This window comes from Tamandua tetradactyla, chromosome 1, assembly GCF_023851605.1.
Source record: "Tamandua tetradactyla isolate mTamTet1 chromosome 1, mTamTet1.pri, whole genome shotgun sequence".
NCBI lineage: Eukaryota > Metazoa > Chordata > Mammalia > Pilosa > Myrmecophagidae > Tamandua > Tamandua tetradactyla.
The window spans coordinates 61,870,891-61,894,786 of NC_135327.1; the positions used below are offsets into that span (position 1 = coordinate 61,870,891).

The window sequence follows — 23,896 nt, forward strand, 5'->3', positions numbered from 1 at the left end:
CATAAAATAGCCTCTCAAAATCCAGAAATAATAATCACTACTCCAGACTTAATGTGGCTGCTCTAAAAGCTTACAGTCTAGGCTCCTGTTTCCTTATAAGCATTTTCTAAAGGTGACCATACCATTGTTGTTCTTTTGTTTCTGGCTTATTTTGTCTTACCAAATGTCCCACATGTTGCTTCACATCATTGTGTGCCTCACAACTTTGTTCCTTTTTGTAGCAGCACAACCTTCGTTCATAAGTATACACCACTGTTCACCAATCTACTTCTTCATCAGTGCATCCTTCATTCACCTGCATTCATTGGGCATCATGTAGAGGGCCCAAAGTCCACAGTCCATTAACATTCTCAATTTTAGATAATTTCATTGTTCCTAAGAGAAAGAAAACCAATAAACACACCCTTGCCAAATAGAAAATCAAAACCTCCTCTTAACTCTTGTCCCCCCCCTCTATTATTTACCTGTTGCTGTGGTAGTGTTGATGGTTTTCTTTTGAACGTAGCTCATAGCATGCAATAGCAGTTTTCTCCTGTACCCTGGACTTAAACACTCTTTATATAAGAATCATACCTTTGAGGTAATTCTCATGAGATTAATTCATATATCTTGTGTTAATCAGTGAGACATGTAGGTCTATACAACTCCTTTCAATCTTGTTCAACTTCAATATGATAATATTACTTACAGACCCACTAGAGAACCACCTTCATCCTATTTATTCCCTTACAATGGAGTTCAACCTCATTAGCTAATGGTTCCCATCTCTAGCTTCCATGTATCTCTAAGTACCCTATATTCTGCACTATAAGTCTCTGATTATTCTTTTATGCTGGTCATAAAAGTGGAATCATACAGTATCTATCTTTTTGTGTCTGGCTAACTTCACTCACCATTATGTCCTCAAGGTTCCTCCATCTTGTCATGTGCTTCAGGACACCATTTTGTCTTATTGCTGCATAATATTCTATATATATCTATACCACATTTTGTTGATCTGCTCATCTGTTGATGGGCATTTGGTTCGTTTCCATTGGCGATTGTGAATAATGCTGCTATGAACATCAGTGTGCAGATGTTTGTTTGTGTCATTGCTTTCAGCTCTTCTGGGTATATACCAAGTAGTGCTATTGCTGGGTCATAGGGCAACTCAATATTTAGTTCCCCAAGGAACTGCCTAACAGTCTTCCATAGTGACTACACCACTATACATTCCCACCAGCAGTGCAGTGTTTCAGTTTCTCCACATCCTTTCCAACATTTATAGTTTCCTGTTTCTTTAACAGCAGCCATTCTTACAGGTGGGAGGTGGTATCTCTTTGTAGTCTTGATGTGCATTTCCCTAATAACCAATGAAAATGAGCGTCTCTTCATGTGCTTTTGAGTCATCTGCATTTGCTCTTCAGAAAAATGCCTATTCGTATGTTTAGCCCATTTTATAATTGGGTTGTTTGTTCTTTTGTTGTTGAGTTTTATGATTTCTTGGTATATACAGGAAATCAAACCTTTGTCTTATATGTGATTTCCAAATATTTTCTCCCATTGAGTTGGCTACCTCTTCACCTTTTTGACAAAGTCTTATGAAGTGCAGAAACATTTGATTTTGAGGAGTTCTCATTTATTTTTTCTTTTGTTGCTTGTGCTTTGGGTATAAAGTTTAGGGAGCTACCTCCTATTACTAGGTTTTGAAGATGTTTCCCTACATTTTCTTCTAGAAGCTTTAATGGTGCTAGTTCTTATATTTAGGTGTTTGATCCACTTTGAGTTAATTTTTGTGTAGGGTGTAAGATAGGGGTCTTCTTACATTATTTTGGCTGATACCTAGTTCTTTTATGCCTAATTACTGAAAAGACCATTTTGTCCCAGTTCAGAGGACTTGGGGCCCTTGTCAAAAATCAGGTGACCATAGATTTGGTGGTCTATTTCTGCACTCTTGATTCAATACCATTGGTCAATGCTTCTATCTTTGTGCCAGTCCTATGCTCTTTTGATCACTGGGCTTTATAAGAGGTTGAAAGTCAGGGAGTGTTAATCCTCCTAGTTCATTCTTCTTTTTTAGAATGGTTTTTAGCTGTTCAGGGTCTCCTTCCCTTCTAGATAAAGTCAGTATTAGCTTTTCCAAATCTTTGAAGTACGTTGTTGAAATTTTGACTGGTACTGTGTTGAATCTGTAGATCAGCTTGGGGAGAATTGACATCTTAACTATATTTAGCCTTCCTATCCATGAACAGGGAATGTCTTTCCACCTATTTAGATCTCCTTTGATTTCTTTTAGCAACCTTATGTAATTTTCTGTGTACAAGTCCTTTACATCCCTAGTTAAGTTTATTCTTAAGTATTTGATACTTTTAGTTTTTATTTTGAATGGAATTTTTTCCTTATCTGACTCCTCAGCTAGGTCATTGCTGGTGTATAGAAATGTAACTGATTTTTGCCCATTAGTTTTATATCCTGCCACCTTACTGAATTTGTTTATTAGCTCCAATAAGTTTGCTGTAGATTTCTCAGCATTTTCCGAGTATGGTATCATATCATCTGCAAATAATGAGAGTTTTAATTTTTCTTTTTAAATTTGGATGCCTATTATTTCTTTTAAATAATGTCCTGCCTGATTGCTCTAGCTAGAACTTCCAGCACAATGTTGAATAATAGTGGTGATGGTGGACATCCTTGTCTTGTACCTGATCTTAGGGGGAAAGATTCCAGTCTCTCTCCGATGAATACAGTGTTGGCTATCAGTTTTTCATATATTCCCTTTATCATATTGAGGTAGTTACCTTTGAGTCCTATCTTTTGGAGTGTTTTTATAAGAAAAGGATGCTGAATTTTGTCAAATGCTTTTTCAGCATCAATTGAGATGATCATGTGACTTTTACCTTTTGATTTGTTAATTTGCTGTATTACATTAATTGATTTTCTTGTGTTGAACCATCCTTGCATTCCTGGTATAAACCCCACTTGATCATGGTGTGTAATTCTTTTAATGTGTTATTGGATTCGATTTTGTAATATTTTATTGAGAACTTTTGCATCTATGTTCATTAGGGAGATTGGCCTGTCGTTTTCCTTTCTTATAGCATCTTTACTCAATTCTGGTATTAAAATTGATAATAGCTTCATAAAATGAGTTATGTAGAGTTCCTTTTTCCCCCAATTTTTGAGAAAAGTTTGAGCAGGATTGGTGTTACTTCTTTTTGGAATGTTTGATAAAATTCCCCTGTGAAGCCATCTGGCCCCTGGGCTTTTCTTTGTGGGCAGATTTTTGATGTACAATTAAATTTCTTTAGTTGTGATTGGTCTGTTGAGATCATCTATATCTTCCTGAATCAGTGGAGCTTGTTTGTGTGTCTCCAGGATTTTGTCCATTTCATCTAAGTTATATTGTTTGTTGGTGTATAATTGTTCATAGTATCCTCTTATGATTTCTTTTATTTCTTCAGGATTTGTTGCAATGCACCCCTTTTCATTTCTGATTTTGTTTATTTGCATCCTCTCTCTTTTTTTCTTTGTCAATCTTGGTAGTGGGCCATGAATTTTATTGATTTTTTCAAAGAACCAACTTTTGGTTTTATTGATTCTTTCTATTGTTATTTTGTTCTTCCATTCATTTATTTCTGTTTGATCTTTGTTATTTTTTTTCTTTTATTTGCTTTGGGGTTAGTTTGCTGTTCTTTCTCAAGTTCCTCCAGGTGTGCTGTTAAATCTTTGATTTTTGCTCTTTCTTGTTTTTTAATACAGGCATTTAGGACAATAAATTTCCCTCTCAGTGCAGCCTTTGCTGCATCCCATAAGTTGTGATAAGTTGTATTCTCCTTTTCGTTCATCTTCATATAGGTACTGATTTCTCTAGCAACTTCTTCTTTGACCTACTGGTTGTTTAAGAGTGTGCTGTTCAATCTCCATATGTTTGAGAATGTTCTCATTCTTTCGTGGTTATTGAGATACAGCTTCATCCTATTGTGCTGAGAGAAAGTGGCTTGAATATTTTCAATATTTTTAAATTTATAAGGACCTGTCTTTTGTCCCAGCATATGATATATCCTTGAGAATGTTCCATGAGCACTAGTGAAGACTGTATAACCTTTTGCTTGAGGTGTAATGACTTATACATGTCTGTTAGGTCTAATTCATTTATCAAGTTATTTCACTTCTCTATTTCCTTGTTGATCTTCTGTCTGGTTGTTCTATCCATACAGGAGATTGATGTATTGAAGTCTCCTACTATGATGGTTGAAACATCTGTCACTCCCTTCAGGTTTTCCAATGTGTGTCTCAGGTACATTGGAACTCCTTGATTGGGAGTATAAAAATTTATGGTTGTTATATCTTCTTGATGAATTGACCCTTTAATCAGTATATAGTGTCCTTCTTGTCTCTTATGATGTCTTTACATTTAAAGTCTATTTTGTCTGATATTAGTATAGCTACTCCTGCTTTCTTTTGGTTACAACTTGCATGGGAAATCTTTTTCTATCCTTTTACTTTCAATCTATTTGTATCCTTGTATCTAAGATGAGTCTCTTTTAAGCAGTATATAGCTGGAGTATGCTTCTTAATCCATTCTGTCAATCTGTATCTTTTTTTTTTTACATGGGCAGGCAGCGGGAATCGAAACTGAGTCTCCATCATGGCAGATGAGAACTCTGCCACTGTAACCACCATTGCCTGCCCCTAATCTGTATCTTTTAATTGAAAAGTTTAGTCCATAAAACAAAATTATTACTGAAAAGATGTTTCTTGATTCTTATCTTTTAAAATTTTATCTTATCTTTTTAATTTTATTTGTCAGATCTATATATTCTTTTCCCTGTTTCTCTTTGTATTTTTTAAGTTACCCTTAGTGGTACTTTTCAATTCTGTGATCTCCTCCAGTCCTCTCTCCTGTTTTTTTTTCCAGCCATCAGACCTTCTTTTAGTGTTTCTTGTAGGGCCAGTCTCTTTTTGACAAATTCTTTTAGGACTTCTTTGTCTGTGAAAACTTTAATCTCTCCCTCAATTTTGAAGGAGAATTTGGCTAGGTACAAAATTCTTGGCTGAAAGTCTTTCTCTTTCAGGAACCTGAATATATCATACCAGGCTTTCTTGCCTCCAGGGTGCTAATTGAGTAGTGAATTCAGTCTTATTGTGCTTCCCTGGTATGTAGTAGTTTGTTTTTCACTTGCCACTTTCAGGATTTTCAGCTTCTTTTCAGCATTTGACAGACTGATTAGTCTGTGCCTTCGGGAAGGTCTATTTGAATTTATTATGTTTGGAGTCATTGGGTTTCTTTGACTTGTATATTTATGTCCTTTTTGAGGGTTGGGAAGTTTTCTGCCATTATATATACTTATATATAAGTACTCTTCCTAGCCCTTTACTCCTCTCTTCTCCTTCTGGGACATCAATGATTCTTATGTTTGTTTGCTTTGTTTTGCCTATCATTTCCCTGAGTTCCAATTCAATTTTTTTCACCTTTTTGCCATTTGCTGTTTTGAGTCTTCAAAGTCAATTATCCTGTCCTCTATATCACTTACTCTTTCATTATCTGTCTCTTCAAATTTGTTGTTGTGTGCCTCTGGTATGTTTTTTACTTGGTCAACAGAGTCTTTAATCTTTGTGATATCTGCTATTTTTCTATTTATTCTTTCAAATTCCTCTTTATGCTCTTCTACTGTTTTCTTTATCTCCTTTATGTTATTTGCTATCCCACTTATTTTATTAAGTAGAGTTGTATGAACATCTTTGATTACTTGCATGCAGCCTGTGTCTCCTCTGGTGTTTAATTTGGTCATTAGGCCGGGCTATATCTGTCTGCATTGTGATATGCTTAGTGATCTTCTGTTGTCTTCATGGCATAAATATCTTGATTGATTTACTTTAGGAGTTGATTTCTTTCAGTAGTCTAAGGCCTTGTGTTTGCAGGATGGTTGTACAGCAGGGAGCAGGGCATGGGTCAGGGCACTCAGTGCAGCGATTTGTTTCAGGGCAGGTATAGGCACAGGTTGGGAATGTTATGCTGATGCTTGTGAATGTGGGTACTCAGTGGCCAATGAGGATGTAGCTGTGTGGGTCTATGGGGTGTAACCCTGGTGTGCACTAGTGTAAGGAATGGGGCCCATTGTGAGCATGTGTAGAGCTGTGGCAGCAGGTTGGTGTTATGACTTCATGGATTGTGGGCAGGTGCCATGTGGCTGCACATGTCAACACTTTCTCACAGCTCAGAAGTGAGGCTGAGGGCTGTGCACATGCACAGTTCTAGGACTGCTGTAAGGTGTAGTTCCCAGAGCTGAATGATATGATTGTGGGCACGTGCACATGCATCAGCCAGAAAGTGCCCTAAATGGAAGCACAGAGCCCAGGGGGGTGGATTGAGGCTGTACAACACTATGGGCAGGGGGGCAGGGATAGCCTTGGTATAGAAGTTTGTCCCTGCAGCCTTTATGCACTGGTAGCAGCCTGCAGTGAACATGGAGGGGGAGGTAGTACTTGGGAGGGGTGTGGGAAAAGTGGGTTGGGCTGCACTTGGGGAGGAGGTGTGGGACAGGTACATGCACTGGGGATGGTGGGGTGGGGGCACTTGGAACGTGGGAAATGGGAGTGGGTGACATAGTTTGGGTGTGTGGGGTGTTGGGTGAGTTGCTGCTCATGGGGCAGCACTGGTGAGGGTAGCATGCCCAAGGAACATGGCCTGGCTTCCTTCCTAGTCCCTGGCTCCCATCTATGCACTCCCGTGGGCTCTGTGGGCTCCGCGGCTCCATGCCTCCATGCCAGTCTCCAGCTTTCTCCCTCTCAGTTCCTCGGCTTCTGCAATCAAGGCTGCCCCTTGTGGTGCAGAAGGCTCTCCCAGGTCAACTGCATTTCCAAATCGCTGCTCAGTCACCCTCCTGTCCCTTCTCTAACTTTTCTGTGGAGCAGGGCTAATCTTAAACTGCTGGATTTGGTCATCCTCCTGAAAGTCCCTCCATGCACTCTTTTTATTATTTTTTTTTATTAATTTTTAAATTAGAAAAATCACAAGAAAGAAACACATTCTTAACATATAATCATTCTGTTCTATATATATAATCAGTAATTCACAATATCATCATATAGTTGCATATTCATCATCATAATCATTTCTTAGAGTATTTGTATCAATTCAGAAAAAGAAATAAAAAGACAACAGAAGAAGAAATAAAACAATAACAGAAAAGAAGATTATACATACCAAACCCCTTACCCCTTCATTTCATTGATCACTAGCATTTCAAACTAAATTTATTTTAACATTTGTTCCCCCTATTATTTATTTTTATTCCATATGTTCTACTTGCTGTTGACAAGGTAGATAAAAGGAACATCAGACACAAGGTCTTCACAATCACACAGTCACATTGTGAAAGCTATATCATTATGCAATCATCATCAAGAAACATGACCACTGGAACAGCTCTACATTTTCAGGCAGTTCCCTCCAGCCTCTCCATTACATCTTGAATAACAAGGTGCTATCTACTTAATGCATAAGAATAACCTCCAGGATAACCTCTCAACTCTGTTTGGAATCTCTCAGCCATTGACACTTTTTCTCATTTCAGTCTTCCCCCTTTTGGTCGAGAAGGTTTTCTCAATCCCTTGATGCTGAGTCTCAGCTCATTCTAGGGTTTTTCTCAATCCCTTGATGCTGAGTCTCAGCTCATTCTAGGGTATCTGTCCCACGTTGCCAGGAAGGTCCATACCTCTGGGAGTTGTGTCCCATGTAGACGGTAGGGGGTGTGTGTGTGTCATGAGTTTGCTTGTTGTGTTGGCTAGAGAGAGAGAGGCCACATCTGAGTTACAAAGGAGACTCTCTTGGGGGTGACTCTTAGGCCTAAATTTTAAGTTGGCTTGACCTATCCTTTGTGGGGTTAAGTTTCATATGAATAAACCCCAAGACTGGGGGCTCAGCCTATACCTTTGGTTGTCCACACTGCTTGTGAGAATATCAAGAATTCACCTTGGGGAGGTTGAATTACCCCCGTTCTCACTATTCCCCAAGGGGGACTTTGCATATACTTTTTTATTCATTGATCAAATCACTCTGGGATTTATCAGGGCATCACTCTGGACAAACCAACAAAATCTCATGTCCTACTCAATGTTCCCTGTACTTTGGTGTTCAACTAAGCTATCTACATAAGTTATATTAGGAAGTGCACTAGTCAAAATATAAATTTTGTACCAAATAAACATTTTTTTGCTTTAGTCTCACACATAGGTTGAAATTTTAAAATATTAATTACCATCTATTTTCACCACCCTGCAGTAATGACATTTCTTTGTTCTTCCTCATGCAAAAACATTTAAAAAATTTGTACATTTAGTCACTATCATTATACACTCTAGGAATTCTTAGATTATACCATCTCAATCTTTATCATCTATCTTTTTTTCTGATTTCATTTGTGCCCCCAGCCCTCCTCCCTCTATCATTCTGTCATGCAGCTTCATTCAGTGTTCTAACATTATTGTATTATAGTTAGGTAGTATTGTGCTGTACATTTCTGAGTTTTTATATTCAGTCCTATTGCACAAACTGCATCCCTTCAGCTCCAATGACCCAATATCTTACCCTATTTTTATCTCCTGATGGTCTCTGTTACCAATGAAGTCCTCCAAGTTTATTCACTAATGTCAGTTCATATCAGTGAGACCATACAGTATTTGTCCTTTTGTTTCTGGCTTATCTCACTTAGCATAATGTCGTTAAGGTCACATCCATGTTGTTACATACTTCATAACTTTATTTTGTCTTACAGCTGCATAATATTCAATCATATGTATATACCACAGTTTGTTTAGCCACTCATCTGTTGATGGACATTTTGACTATTTCCATCTCTTTGCACTTGTAAATAATGCTGCTATAAACACTGGTGTGCAAATGTCCATTTGTGTCCTTGCCCTCATGTCCTTTGAGTAGATACCTAGCAATGGTATTGCTGGGTCATATGGCAATTCTATATTTAGCTTTTTGAGGAACTGCCAAACTGCCTTCCACAGTGGTTGTACCATTTGACATACCCACCAACAGTGGGTAAATGTGTCTCTTTCTCCACATCCTCTCCAGCACTTGTCACTTTCTGTTTTATTGATAATGGCCACTCTGGTGAGTGTGAGAGGATATCTCATTGTGGTTTTGATTTGCATTTCTCTAATAGCCAGGGAAGTTGAGCATCTCTTTATGTGCCTTTTGGCCATTCGTATTTCCTCTTCTGAGAAGTGTCTGTTCAAGTCTGTTGCCCATTTTGTAGTTGGGTTGTCTGTCTTTTTGTTGTTGAGTTGAACAATCTCTTTATAAATTCTGGATACTAGACCTTTATCTGATATGTCATTTCCAAATTTTGTCTCCCATTGTGTAGGCTGTCATTTTACTTTCTTGATGAAGTTCTTTGATGCGCAAAAGTGTTTAATTTTGAGGAGTTCCCATTCCTTTCTTTTTTCTTCAATGCTCTTGATTTGGGTGTAAGGTCCAGAAAACCACCTCCAAGTATAAGATTTATAAGATATTTCCATACATTTTCTTATAACAGTTTTATGGTCTTAGGTCTAATGTTTAGGTCTTTGGTCCATTTTGAGTTAACTTTTGTATGCAGTGTGAGATATGGATCCTCTTTAATTCTTTTGCATATGGATATCCAGTTCTCTAGGCACCATTTATTGAAGAGATTGTTCTGTCCCAGGTGAGTTGGCTTGACTGCCTTATCAAAGATCAATTGTCCATAGATGAGAGGGTCTATATCTGAACACTCTATTCAATTCCATTGGTCAATATGTAGGAGCCAAAGGGTTAATAGAAAACCTGCGGAATTTATTGGGAGTGACTGGCTTCAGAATGGCCTTGAGGAGGTCTGCTGCAAACAGAGAGCTCCTGGCCATGAGCCTTATCTGGGGATGAAGGGGAAGAACATGTTCTGCAAATAGACTTGTTTTGTTCCTACTTTCACACACGAAGTATGGAATGTTCCCTTTTTGCTACCCAGATATTTGCGAGGCTAGATTGAAAGTAACAAGAGAGTAAGGGAGTAATATACTGAAAAAACAGGCTTGGTCAACAAAAGAGTTGTGAGAAATGATATAAAATAAAGCAGCTGAAGCTCTTTGGGGCTGCAGCCATCTTGTACGTCTTGTGTGTCTGTGTGACTCATTCCGCAGGGGTTGCTGAAAGATTGCAACAAGTGTTCGCGTCCGTCTTTGTGTCTCATTTCACAGGGCCACAACATCAATATATCTATCTTATGCCAGTACCATGCTGTTTTGACCACAGTAGCTTCATAATAGGCCTTAAAGTCAGGTAGCATGAGATCTCTGACTTCATTTTTTTTTCTCAGGATAATTTTAGCTATTTGGGGCACCCTGTCCCTCCAGATAAACTTGGTTATCGGTTTTTCTATTTCTGAAAAGTAAGTTTTTAGGAATTTAATTGGTATTGCATTGAATCTATAAATCAATTTAGGTAGAATTGATATCTTAACTATATTTAGTCTTCCAATCCATGAACACAGTATGACCTTCCATTTATTTAGGACTACTGTGATTTCTTTTGAAAATTTCTTGTAGTTTGCTTTGTATAGGTCTTCTGTGTCTTTAGTTAAATTTATTCCTGAATATTTTATTCTTTTGGTTGCAATTGTAAATGGAGTTTTTTTCTTAATTTCCCCTCAGTTCATTAGTAGTGTATAGAAATGCCAAAGATTTTTGAGTGTAGATCTTGTAACCTGCCACTTTGGTGTACTCATTTATTAGCTCTAGTAATTTTGCTGTGGAGTTTTCAGGGTTTTTGACATATAGTATCATATCATCTGCAAACAGTGAGAGTTTTACTTCTTCCTTTCCAATTTTGATGCCTTTTATTTCCTTTCCTTATCTAATTGCTGTGGCTAGAACTTCCAACACAATGTTGAATAACAGTGGTGATAGTGGACATCCTTGTCTTGTTCCTCATCTTAGGGGGAAAGTTTTCAGTTTTTCCCCATTGAGGATGATATTAGCTGTGGGTTTTTCATATATTCCCTTTATCATTTTGAGGAAGTTCCCTTCTATTCCTATCCTTTGGAGTGTTTTCAACAGTAAAGGATGTTGAATTTTGTCAAATGCTTTTCTGCATCAATTGAGATGATCATGTGGTTTTTCTGCTTTGATTTGTTGATATGGTGTATTACATTAATTGATTTTCTTATGTTCAACCATCCTTGCATACCTGGGATGAATCCTACTTGGTCATGGTGTATAATTCTTTTAATGTGTTGCTGGATTTGATTTGCTAGAATTTTGTCGAGGATTTTTGCATCTATATTCATTAGAGAGATTGGTCTGTAGTTTTCTTTTCTTGTAATATCTTTGTCTGGATTTGGTATGAGGGTGATGTTGGCTTCTTAGAATGAGTTAGGTAGCTTTCCCTCCTCTTCAAATTTTTTTAGGAGTTTGAGCAGGATTGGTACTAATTCTTTCTGGAATGTTTGGCAGAATTCACATGTGAAGCCATCTGGTCCTGGACTTTTCTTTTTGGGGAGCTTCTTAGGGACTGATTCAATTTCTTTACTTGTGATTGGTTTGTGGAGGTCATCTATTTCTTCTTGAGTCAAACTTGGTTGTTCATGCCTTTCTATAAAGTTGTCCACTTCATCTACATTGTCTAGTTTGTTAGCGTAAAGTTGTTCATAGTATCCTGTCATTACTTCCTTTATTTCTGTGGGGTCAGTGGTTATGTCTCCTTTTCCTTTTCTGATCTTATTTATTTGCATCCTCTATCTACTTCTTTTTGTCAATGTTGCTAAGGGTCCATCAATCTTATTGATTTTTTTCATAAAACCAGCTTCTGGTTTTGTTGATTTTCTCAATTGTTTTCATGTTCTCAATTTCATTTATTTCTTCTCTAATCTTTGTGATTTCTTTCCTTTTGCTTGCTTTGGGGTTAGTTTGCTGTTCTTTCTCCAGTTCTTCCAAGTGAACAGTTAATTCCTGCATTTTTGCCTTTTCTTCTTTTTTGATATAGGCATTTAGGGCAATAAATTTCCCTCTTAGCACTGCCTTTGCTGCATCCCATAAGTTTTGATATGTTGTGTTTTCATTTTCATTTGCCTTGAGGTATTTACTAATTTCTCTTGCAATTTCTTCTTTGACCCACTCGTTGTTTAAGAGTGTGTTGTTGAGCCTCCATGTATTTGTGAATTTTCTGGCATTCCGCCTATTATTGATTTCCAACTTCATTCCTTTATGATCCGAGAAAGTGTTGTGTATGATTTCAATCTTTTTAAATTTATTGAGACTTGCTTTGTCTATCCTTGAGAATGATCCATGAGTATATGGTCTATCCTTGAAAATTATCCATGAGCACTTGAGAAAAAGGTATATCCCACTGTTGTGGGGTGTAATGTTCTATAAATCTAGCTCATTTATTGTATTATTCAAATTCTCTGTTTCTTTATTGGTCCTCTGTCTAGATGTTCTGTCCATTGATGAGAGTGTGGAATTGAAGTCTCCAACTATTATTATAGATGTGTCTATTTCTCTTTTCAGTGTTTTCAGTGTTTGCTGCATGTATTTTGGAGGATTCTGGCTTGGTGCATAAGTATTTATGATTGTTATGTCTTCTTGCTGAATTGTTCCTTTTATTAATACATAGTATCCTTCTTTGTCTCTTTTAACTATTTTACATTTGAAGTCTAATTTGTTGGATATTAGTATCACTACTCCTGCTCTTTTCTGATTGTTATTTGCATGAAATATCTTTTCCCAACCTTTCAGTTTTACCTCTGTTTATCCTTGGGTCTAAGATGTATTTCCTGTAGACAGCATATAGATGGGTCCTGTTTTATAATCCATTCTGCCAGTCTGTCTTTTGATTGAGGAGTTTTATCCATTAACATTTAGTGTTATTACTGTATGGGTAGTACTTTTTTCTACCATTTTGCCTTTTGGATTTTATATGTCATATCTAATTTTCCTCCTTTTTACCTTTACTCATAATCTTCATTTCTATACTCTTCTCCACACCTCTCTTTTCTGTCTTTTTGTATCTGTCTCTAGTGCTCCCTTTAGTATTTCTTGCAGAGCCAGTCTCTTGGTCACAAATCCTCTCAGTGATTTTTTTGTGGGAAAATGTTTTAATTTCTCCCTCATTTTTGAAGGACAGTTTTGCTGGATATAGAATTCTTGGTTGGCAGTTTTTCTCTTTTAGTAATTTAAAATCATCCCACTGTCTTCTTGCCTCCATGGTTTCTGCTGAGAAATCTACGTGTAGTCTTATTGGGCTCCCTTGTATGTGATAGATTGCTTTTCTCTTGCTGCTTTCAAGATTCTCTCTTTCTCTTTGACCTCTGACATCCTGATTATTAAGTGTCTTGGAGTACATGTATTTGGATATATTCTGTTTGGGGTATGCTGCACTCCTTGGATTTGTAATTTTAAATCTTTCATAAGAGTTGGAAAATTTTCAGTGATAATTTCCTCCATTAGTTTTTCTCCTCCTTTTCCCTTCTCCTCTCCTTTTGGGACACCCACGACACATATATTCATGCTCTTTATTGTCATTCAATTCCTTGAGTCTCTGCTCATATTTTTCCATTTTTTTCCATATATTTTCTTTTGCTTGTCGGATTTCAGATGTTTCATCCTCCAGTTCACTAGTCCTATCTTCTGCCTCTTGAAATCTAACATTGTAGGTTTCCATTGTTTTTTTTTTTATCTCTTCTACTGTGCCTTTCATTCCCATAAGTTCTGTGATTTGTTTTTTCAGACTTTCAATTTCTTCTTTTTGTTCATTCCTTGTCTTCTTCATATACTCCCTCAATTCATTGATTTGATTTTTGATGAGATTTTCCATGTCTACTTGTATATTCTGAATTAATTGTTTCAACTCCTGTATCTCATTTGAATTTTTGGTTTGTTCCTTTGACTGGGCCTTACCTTCAATTTTCCTAGTGTGATTTGTTATTTTTTGCTGGCATCTAGGCATTTAATTACCTTAATTAGTTTATTCAGGAGATTGCTTTCACTTCTTTTACCTAGGGTTTTCTTGCTGGATGAATTTGTTGTCTGTCTGTTCTTTGACATTCAGTTCAGCATTTATCTGGACCTCTAGCTTAGGTTTTGTTTAACAGAGGAGAATTTTTCACTTCTTGTTTTCTTGTTTCTTGCCCTGCCTGTATGATGTCTCCCCGCCATCCCCACCCTTAGGTGGGTCTACTTAGGTGTTATAGAGCCCAGCTGGATTTTCCCAGACCAAACTGGCCTCCTATCAGGAGGAGAGAGTCACCTGCATCAGTTTTCCCTGAGGGTGAGACCCAGCAGGTTGAAAGACTTTCCTGTGGAGTCTCTGGACTCTCTTTTTCTTTCCTGCCCAGTTTGAGGCACTTGTTTGCCTTACCAGCATAAGATGATGTGGTACCTTTAACTTTGGAAGACTCTTCCTGCTGGGGGTGTGATGGAGACAGAGGAGAGGTCATAGACTTGTTTTAATGGTTTTGAATTACCAAGTCCTGGTGTCTGAATTCCTTAATGGAGGGATTCCAACTGAGTTGGGCTTACCCCTCCCCTGGGGAAGGCACAGGCTCCAGACAAGCCCTCAAACAAATTTGTTTCTGCCTTTGCCTAGGGCAGTTGCAGCCTGAGAAGTCCTGCCACTGTATCCAAAGGCAGTCAGGACTTTGTAGAAATATAGCCACCAAAAACTGTTTCTTTTTTTCTTCTTTTTCCATCAGCCCTGCCCCCTTGGCGCTGGGGCAAAACTGAGTGACCTCTGCTTTGACCAGGTTCACCTGACCTGGGGGCCTATTTTTAATTGTCAGAATTTGTTAATTAATTCTACAATTGATGTTTGGTTGTACTCAGCCCATGCTGCTGGCAAAGTCTCTTTCCTTTCCCCTCTGGGGAGCAGCCCATGGGGGAGGGGCACCGGCCACCATGGCTTGGGGAACTCATGGTTCTGGTGGGGCTCACAGCCGGTCCAGCTGGTCCAGATTGGGGTATGCTGTGTGTCCGGTCACTGACGTGGCCCCAGGAGCTGTTCTGTACTGTTCCTGGTTATTTAGTAGTTGTTCTGGAGGATGAACTAAATCACTAACATTGCTAAGCTACCATCTTGGCCTCAAAGAACCCCATACTCCCCTCCATGCACAATTATGAGTGACCAGTGCAACTTTGGATAACACTCACCTAATGCTATTTGAAGCTAGAATGTAAGTCCTTCTTAAAATGCAGTGATATACTGTCTACACTTGTTTCAATGCTCTCCAGCCAGTGAAAAACCATATATATGGAATACATACATGTAATGCTATTTGAAGGTAGTATGTAAGTCCCTTCTCAAAATGGAGTGATATACTGACCCTGTTGCTTCCATGCACTCTTATGAGTGAAAAACTGCAACTTAGGAAAACAATTGCCTATTTTATTTGAAGCTAGTATGTAAGATACTTCTCAATATGGAGTGATATACTGTCTCCACTTATTTCCATTCACTCCAATCTTTGAAAAATGGAATCTAAGTGATACATACATGTAATGCTATTTGAATCTGTTATGTGAGTCACAACACAGAATAGAGTGATATAAGTGATATACTGCTTCCATGCACTTCAATCAGTGAAAAACTGCATCTAATGAATACACAGATTTAATGATATTTGAAACTATTATATAAGTCCCTTCTCAAAACGGAGTGATATACTGTCTCCATTGCTTCCATGCACTCCTATAATTGAAAAACTGCAGCTTAGGAAAACACTCACCAAATGCTTCTTGAAGCTATTATGTAAGGCACTCTTAAAATGAAGTGATATCCTGTCTTCATTTACTTCCATGCAATCCAATCAGTAAAAACTGAATCTAAGGTATCCACAATGCAATGGTATTTGAAGCTGATATATAAGGCACTACCCAAAATAGAGAGATATACTGTCTCCACTTGTTTCCATGCACTCCAGTCATTGAAAAACTGCATCTAAGGAATACATACTCTTAATACTCTTTGGAGCTAGTATGTAACTCCCTTTTCAAAATGGAGTGATACACTGTCCCCACTGGCTTCTATGCACTCATATATGTGAAAAACAGCATCTTAGGAATACACACACCTAATGCTATTTGAAGCTATTATATAAGGCACCTCTCAAAATGGAGTGATATAATGTCTCCACTTGCTTCCAGGCACTCCAATCAGTGAAAAACTGCATCTAAGGAATATGCACCTTTACTGCTCTTTGAAGCTAGTATGTTAGGCACGTCTCAAAATGAAGTGATGTAATCTCTCCTCTTGCTTCTATGCACTACCATCAATGAAAAACTTTATCTAAGCTACACACAAACATAATGCTATTTGACAAGGTATGTAAGTCCATTCTCAAAATAGAGTGATATACTGTCCACACTGCCTTCTATGCACTCATATGAGTGAAAAATGGCATCATATGTAAACACTCATCTAATGTTATGTGATGCTATCATGTAAGGTACTTCTCAAAATGGAGTGATATACTGTCTCCACTTACTTCCATGCACTCCAGTCAGTGAAAAAAATACCTCTAAGGAATACACACACATAATGCTATTTGAAGCATGTATGCAAGACACTATTCAAAATAGAGTGATAAATACTCTATCCGTGCTTCCATGCACTCCAATCTGAGAAAAACTACATCTAAGGAACACACACATGTAATGCTATCTGATTGTAGTATGTAAGGCACTTTTCTAAAAGGAGTGATATACTGTCTCCATTCTTTCCATACACTCCTAAGATTGATAAACTACAACTAAGGAAAACACTCACCTAATGCTATTTGAAGGTGGTATATATGTCCTTTCTCAAAATGGAATGCTATACTGTCCCCAATGACTTCTGTGCACTCATATGAGTGCAAAATTGCATCTTGTGAAAGCACTCACCTAAACTTATTTGAAGCTATTATGTAAGACACTTGGCAGAATGGAAGTAATATACTGTCTCCACTTGCTACCATACACTTCAGTCAGTGAAAACCTGCAAATAAGGAATATACACTTGGAATGCTATTGGAAGCTAGTATGTAAGTCTGTTTTCAAAATGGAGTAATATACTGTCCCCACTGGCTTCTATGCAGTCATATATGTGAAAAACTGCATCTTAGGAAAACACACACCTAACGCTATTTGAAGCTATTATGTAAGGCACTTCTCAAAATGGAGTGGTGCACGGTCTCCACTTGCTTCCACACACTCAAATCAGTGGAAAACTGCATCAAAGGAATACACACACATAATGCTATTTGAAGCTAATATGAAAGTTCCATTTCAAAATGGAGTGATATACTGCCTCCCTTGGCTTCCATGCATTCGCATGTGTGAAAACTACATCTTAGGAAAACACTCAACTAATTTTATTTGAAGCTATTATGTAAGGTAGTTCTCGAAATGGAGTGAGTAACCATCTCTACTTACTTCCATGGACTCCAATCGGTGAAAAAAATGAATCTAAGAAATAACCACATGCATTGCACATTGAAGCTAGTATGTAGGCATTATTCAAAATACAGTGATATACTGTCTCCACTTGTTTTGATGCACTCCAATCCATGAAAAACTGCATCTAATGAATATACACCAAATGCTATTTGAAGCTGGTATGTAAGTCCCTTCTCAAAATGGAGTGGTGTACTGTCTCCACTTGTTTTGATGCACTCCAATCAGTGTAAAACTGCATCTATGGAATAAACACATATAATGCTGTTTGAAGCTAGTGTATAAGTCCCTTCTACAAATGGAGTGATATGATCCCCCAAGCTCCTATGCACTCAATATAAGTGGAAAACTGCATCTTAATAAAGCACTCACCTAATTCTCCTTGAGGTTATTATGTAATGCACTTCTAAATATGGAGTGATATACTGCCTCCACTTATTTCCATGCACTCCAATCAGTAAAAACTGAATCTAAGGAATACATATACATAATGCTAACTGAAGCTGGTATGTACTCAGCTAATTCTATTTGAAGCTAAAATGTAGTAGTTCTCAAAATGGACTTATTATCCATCTCTACTTATTTCTATGCACTCCAGTCAGTAACAATCTGAATCTAAGGAATACACACAAGTAATGCTATTTGAAGCTGGTATGTAAGTGCCTTCTTGAATGGAGTGATATATTGTCTCCATTGCTTCCATTTACTGTTATGGTGAAAACATGCAACTTAGGAAAACACTCAGCTAATGCTATTTGAAGCTAATATGTAAGACCCTTCTCAAAATAGAGTAATATAGTGTCTCCATTGCTTCCATACACTCCAATCAGTGAAAAACTGCATCTAATGATTCCACACACATAATGTTGTCTGAAGCTAGTATGTATATCCCTTCTCAAAGTGGAGTGATATACTGCACCACTGATTCTATGCATTTGTATGAGTGAAAAACTGCATATTAAGAAACATTCATCTAATGCTATTTGAAACTATTGTGTAAGGCACTTCTCAAAATGGAGTGATATACTGCCTGCACTTGCTTCCATGCACTCCAATCAGTGAAAAACGCATCTAAGTAATACACCCATATAATGCTATTTGAAACTAGTATGTAAGACCCTTCACAAAATTGCATGATAGACTGTCCCCACTGTCTTCTGTATACTCATAAGTATGCAAAACTGCATCTTAGGAAAGCACTCACTTAATGTTATTTGAAGCTAATATTTAAGGCCCATTTAAAAGTGGAGTGATATACTGTCCCCCTGGATTCTATGCATTTGTATGAGTGAAAAACTACATCTTATTAAAACACTCACCTAATTCTATTTGAAGTTATTGTGTAAGGCACTTCTCAATATGGAGTGATATACTGTCTCCACTTACTTCCATGCACACCAATCAATAAAATCTGAATCTAAGAAATACCCACGCATAAAGCTATTTGAAGCTGGTATGTAAGACACTATTCAAAATAAAATGATATACTGTCTCTACTTGCTTACAAGCTCAGCAATCAGTGAAAAATTACATCTAAGGAATACACACATGTAATGCTATTTGAAGTTGGTATGTAAGTGCCTTCTCAAATCGAGTGATGTATTGTGTCCATTGCTTCCATTTACTGTTATGATTGAAAACATGAAACTTAGGAAAACACACAGCTAATGCTATTTTAAGCTAGTATGTAAAACCCTTCTCAAAATCGAGGGCTTAGTGTCTCCATTGTTTCACGCACTCCTATGGGTGAAAAATTACAACTTAGGAAAATACGCAATGCTATTTGTACCTAGTATGTAAGTGCCTTCTCAAAATGGAGTGATATATTGTCCCCACTGGCTTATATGCTCTTAAATGAGTGAAAACCTGCATCTTACAAAAACATTCACCAAATGTCATTTGAAGCTAATGTCTAAGACATTCTCAAAATGGAGTGATATACTGTCTCTCTTGCTTCCATGCACTCCAATCGGTAAAAACTGCATCTAAGAAATACACACATGGAATGGTATTTCAAAATGGAGTTATATGCTGTCTACATTTCTTCCATGCACTCTTAGGAGTGAAAACCTGCATCTTAGGAAAGCACTCTCACCTGATGCAGTTTGAAGCTATTTTGTAAGGCACTTCTTAAAATGGAGTGATATACTGTGGCAATTGCTTCCATGCACTCCAATCAGTGAAAAATCACATCTAAATCATACATGCACATAATGCTATTTTGATGCTTGTATGTAAGGCCCTTCTCAAAATGGAGTGATATACTGTCCCCACTGGCTTATATGCACTCATATGATAGAAAAACTGCATCTTAGGAAAACAATCACCTATTGCTTCTTTTTTTTTTGGGGGGGGGTTTAAATGAATTTAATGGAATCCCATATATACCAGTTATTCCACAACAAACTGAGGTATCTGGTATCTTCTTATATCATTACTTAATAGGAAAAATAAGAATAAAACAAATATTATGACCTAACTATTTACTTTGGGTTCCCCCAAATAGATCGATGAGGAACTTTACAAAAACTGAAAGGACTAACCACAAAAATTACGACCATGAATCAATTTTCTGCAGAAACTGCTTGAATTACCCCCAAATTTTAAGTCAGTTTTCCCAGAAAATGCTGCTACAGTTGTTGTCTTGGCAATACATACCTAACCATAGTAAAAAGCACATATTTAGTAACTTCTTTATATATTAAAAAACTATGTAATTTTTATTTGTGCCAAGAATACTAGAATTTACAAACAGTTTCATCCACACTCCTCCTCTTATTCTAAGTCTATTCACTCTGAAGGCAGGGACCTTTCTTTGGGGTGAGCAGGAGCTCAATATGCTCTGTCCAGGAAAGGGGAAGATATGAATATAAAATAAAAAAAGACTATTGGTTCATTGCACACAAGTGAGGGCAGCTATTAAAGAGCTGTTAGCAACAGTATAGAAGGGAATACTGACCAGAGTTTCTCTGAGTAGACAAAATGCGATCAAAGGAAAAAAAAAGAGGAAGAAACATTTAGACAAACAAAACATTTTGTGGATATTGATAAAAACAAAGACATCTCTCAAAAGATAATAAAAATCACCTCCTTGAGAATTGTCAGAAATGAGATTCACAGAACTGCAAAAGGAGAAGAAACCTTAGCTTCAGAATATCTGATTTGACTGGTAATGAATCTCAGAGTAGTTAGATGACCTACCAATTGCACATAATTAATGCCAGAGCCTGAACTAGAACTTAAGTCTCTTGACTCCCAGGCAAGTGCTCTTTCTTCCCTTGCTATACTATGTACCTCTTATATGTTCCCAACCACTTGAAGTGTCCTTGCCTACTCTATGTGCCCCACAATGTGCTCCTTAGGGACAGTCAGAGGAACCGAATTCTGGGCTGTGTAAACTATGTGGAGCTACTTAACTGACAATGGATGAGACAATATTTCAAATACTCTCTGTACTAAAATTCATTTGGGGTGGGGAGTAGAGATGCATACAAAAGAAGGAAATTCTGTAGAAAACAATAAGAGAAGCATAAGAGGAAATATTATCCTCTTTTGTACTGTTATTTTATTACTGTTATTTTATTTGTAGTTAAGTCCATATATTATATAAAACAACAGGAAAAATGAACAAATGTATAAAATAAATTGAGGTGTTTGGATGAAAAAAAAACACAAGAGGTTTGTCTTTGTGTCTACAGATCTCTTAATATGTTGTTGGTTTGCACTTTAGATATCAAATAAAGATATCTAGCTTGAAACAAAAGCTGATATGCTGTAAGGTTAAGCCATAGTTAGTATGATGTTGGCTAGAAAGCAATAGATTTTCTAGTCTTATTCTTAAACAAGGCTATAACAAATGCTGATATGGCAAAATGCAAGCTTTTATCATCAGACAGCAAGAGGGAAACTTGACTGAATGAATGCAACTTACCTCCAAGTCCTCTGAAAGGAGGTGAACAAATACTGCGTTTTACCAGTGTTCCATCCAAACCAGTACGCTCAAAACATGCAGGAAGGTGCTGCAAGCAGCTACAATAGTAAGATTCAACTCAGAGGTAGGTTCAAGGCAAAAAGTAGGAGAGTGGTTCCTCCTGGGGCCAGTACCATTTTGCCGAATGCCCATCTTGTGCTGGGGGATGAGTCTATGGCCTATTTATTTCTGATTCAAAAGGACATTCCCAATTTCAACCTTGCTTTAAAAGAGGCATTTTTGTATGTGCTATTAAGAACAACTAGGATACAGGATAAGGCTAACAGAAAATTATTTAGCAAGCACATGCTAGCTATTCCAGTTTGAAATCTGCCAAACTATAAAATCAAAGGGAAATAAAAAGTTGAGGATGGAGCTATTGTTCCTCAGGAGGAGGGAATAAAATCTTATAAAAGAGAGGGATTAGGCACCCTACTCTATATAGAGACCATTCTTTTTATGCTAGTTGGAAGATGAGGAAGAGTATTACCAAAGGCTGATGGCCATTGTGAGACCAAAAGGAGAGAGGGGAAAAGCATTTAGGAAGAAAGGAAGAAGTCTAGTAAAAGAAACTCTTCCGAGTCTGACTAAGTGAGTGAACCTATCATAACTGTACCAAAGCCTTGCTATCCATTACTCCAGCATGAAGCTGGTGGCACCATCTCAAGACATTTTTAAGCCCAGAGAAATGTATTTAAAATGTGATAGTTAACACAGCAAATTAAAACCAAACCGCCAATGGTAAATCTCTTCAGATTTGAAATCCAAGATACTCACTTTTCAGTAATTTTGTGCATTATTGGAAAAAAAAATTAAAAGTAACAAATGTGAAGACTTGTTTTATTTCTACTAGGGGAAGGGGGAGGATAAATAGAACTGTTTCCAATTTGCTCTCCACTGTATACACACACAAACCCACACGCACACATACACATACACACACCAAAATACCCCGACAGAAAACAAATAACAAGAATCAAAAACCAAACCACCCTCAAACTGCACCAATACTTCGTATTTTGACCAAAAGAATAAATCCTGGGAGGAAGTGCAAAATGCAAAATCAAATGACCGAAAATGCTGAACAAACAGCATTCTTAATATATAAAATATTTATATTACTGAACTAGTAACAGGTGATGTTCTCCGTGTCTGTAAAACTTTGGAACCACATAGCTGCTCTGTTAAACCTAGTCCATGCCAGCTTCCAAAAATCAGAAAATATTTTAGTTAGCTTGATTCTTTGATGCCTCATCAAAATTTTCTACGAGATCTGGAACATCATCATCCTCTTCATCAATGTCTTCTGGTTTTGGTGCTTTGCTATCCAACACTTGCCGGGGGAACTGTTCCGTTAACTTCCTAAGACTTGTTAAACTGTCAGCACCAAGCTGACTTAATATTCCAGGGAGCATTTCTGTGATTGGTTTGGCTTCTGCATGATCAGTGATTGCAAAGGTGTTAGCAGAGAGGGAAGCTTGGACCTTGGGATTGTTGAAATGAATAACTGTCCCATCATCTTTAATCATGTTCACCTCTTCAATACCAGCTATATTGTTCACAGCCAGTTTTTTTTTTAGAGAACTCTGAAGCTTTTTGTCATCTGCTGTGGCTGTTCTATGTACCACCTTCTTCTTTCTGCGAGCTGTACCCTTGCCCCCTATCCGGACCTGAGCCTGAAGTTTGGCTAACTTTTCTTGATTCATGCTGTTGGTAAATCTGAAGCAGGAAGGGTCCTCCAACACCGGCACGCGGCAAGAGCAAGATGGCCGCCTCAGCCCAGACCGAGAAAGACCCCTGTTGCTTCTTGAAGCTATTATGCAGGGCACTTCTCAGAAGGTACTGATAGGATAGACTGTCTCCACTTACTTCCATGTACTCCAATCATTTAAAAACTGAATCTAAGGAATACACACATTTAATGCTATTTGAAGCTGTTATATAAGTCCCTTCTCAAATAGAGTGATAAATTGAACCCACTGGCTTCTATGCACTCAGATGAGTGCAAAACTGCATCTTGGGAAGACACTCACATAATTATATTTGAAGCTAGTATGTAAGTCCCTTTTCAAAATGGAGTTATAAATGGTTCCCTGGCTTCTACGCACTCATATGATTAAAAAACAGCATCTTAATAAAATACTCATCTGATTTGATTTGAAGTTTTTATGTAAGGCAGTTCTGAAAATGGAGTGATATACTGTCTCCACCTACTTCCATGCACTCCAATCAGTAAAAACTGAATCTAAGGAATACCCACATGCAATACTATTTGAAGTTGGTATGTAAGGCACTACTCAAAATAGAGTGATACACAGTTCCCACTTGCTTCCATGTACTCCAATAAAATGAAAAACTGCATCTGAGGAATAAACATAAATAATGCTATCTGAAGCTAGTATATAAGTCCTTTCTCAAAGTAGATGATATACTGTCCCCACTGGCTTCAATGCACTCACATAAGTGTAAAGCAGCATCTTAGGAAAACAC

The 23,896-nt window shown here is 37.5% G+C and overlaps 1 pseudogene; it reads right to left on the reverse strand.

Annotated features, from left to right (window-relative positions):
* Positions 1–22,500: 22,500 nt before the first annotated feature.
* Positions 22,501–23,195, reverse strand: LOC143684653 (transcription factor BTF3 homolog 4 pseudogene; annotated as a pseudogene).
* Positions 23,196–23,896: the final 701 nt, after the last annotated feature.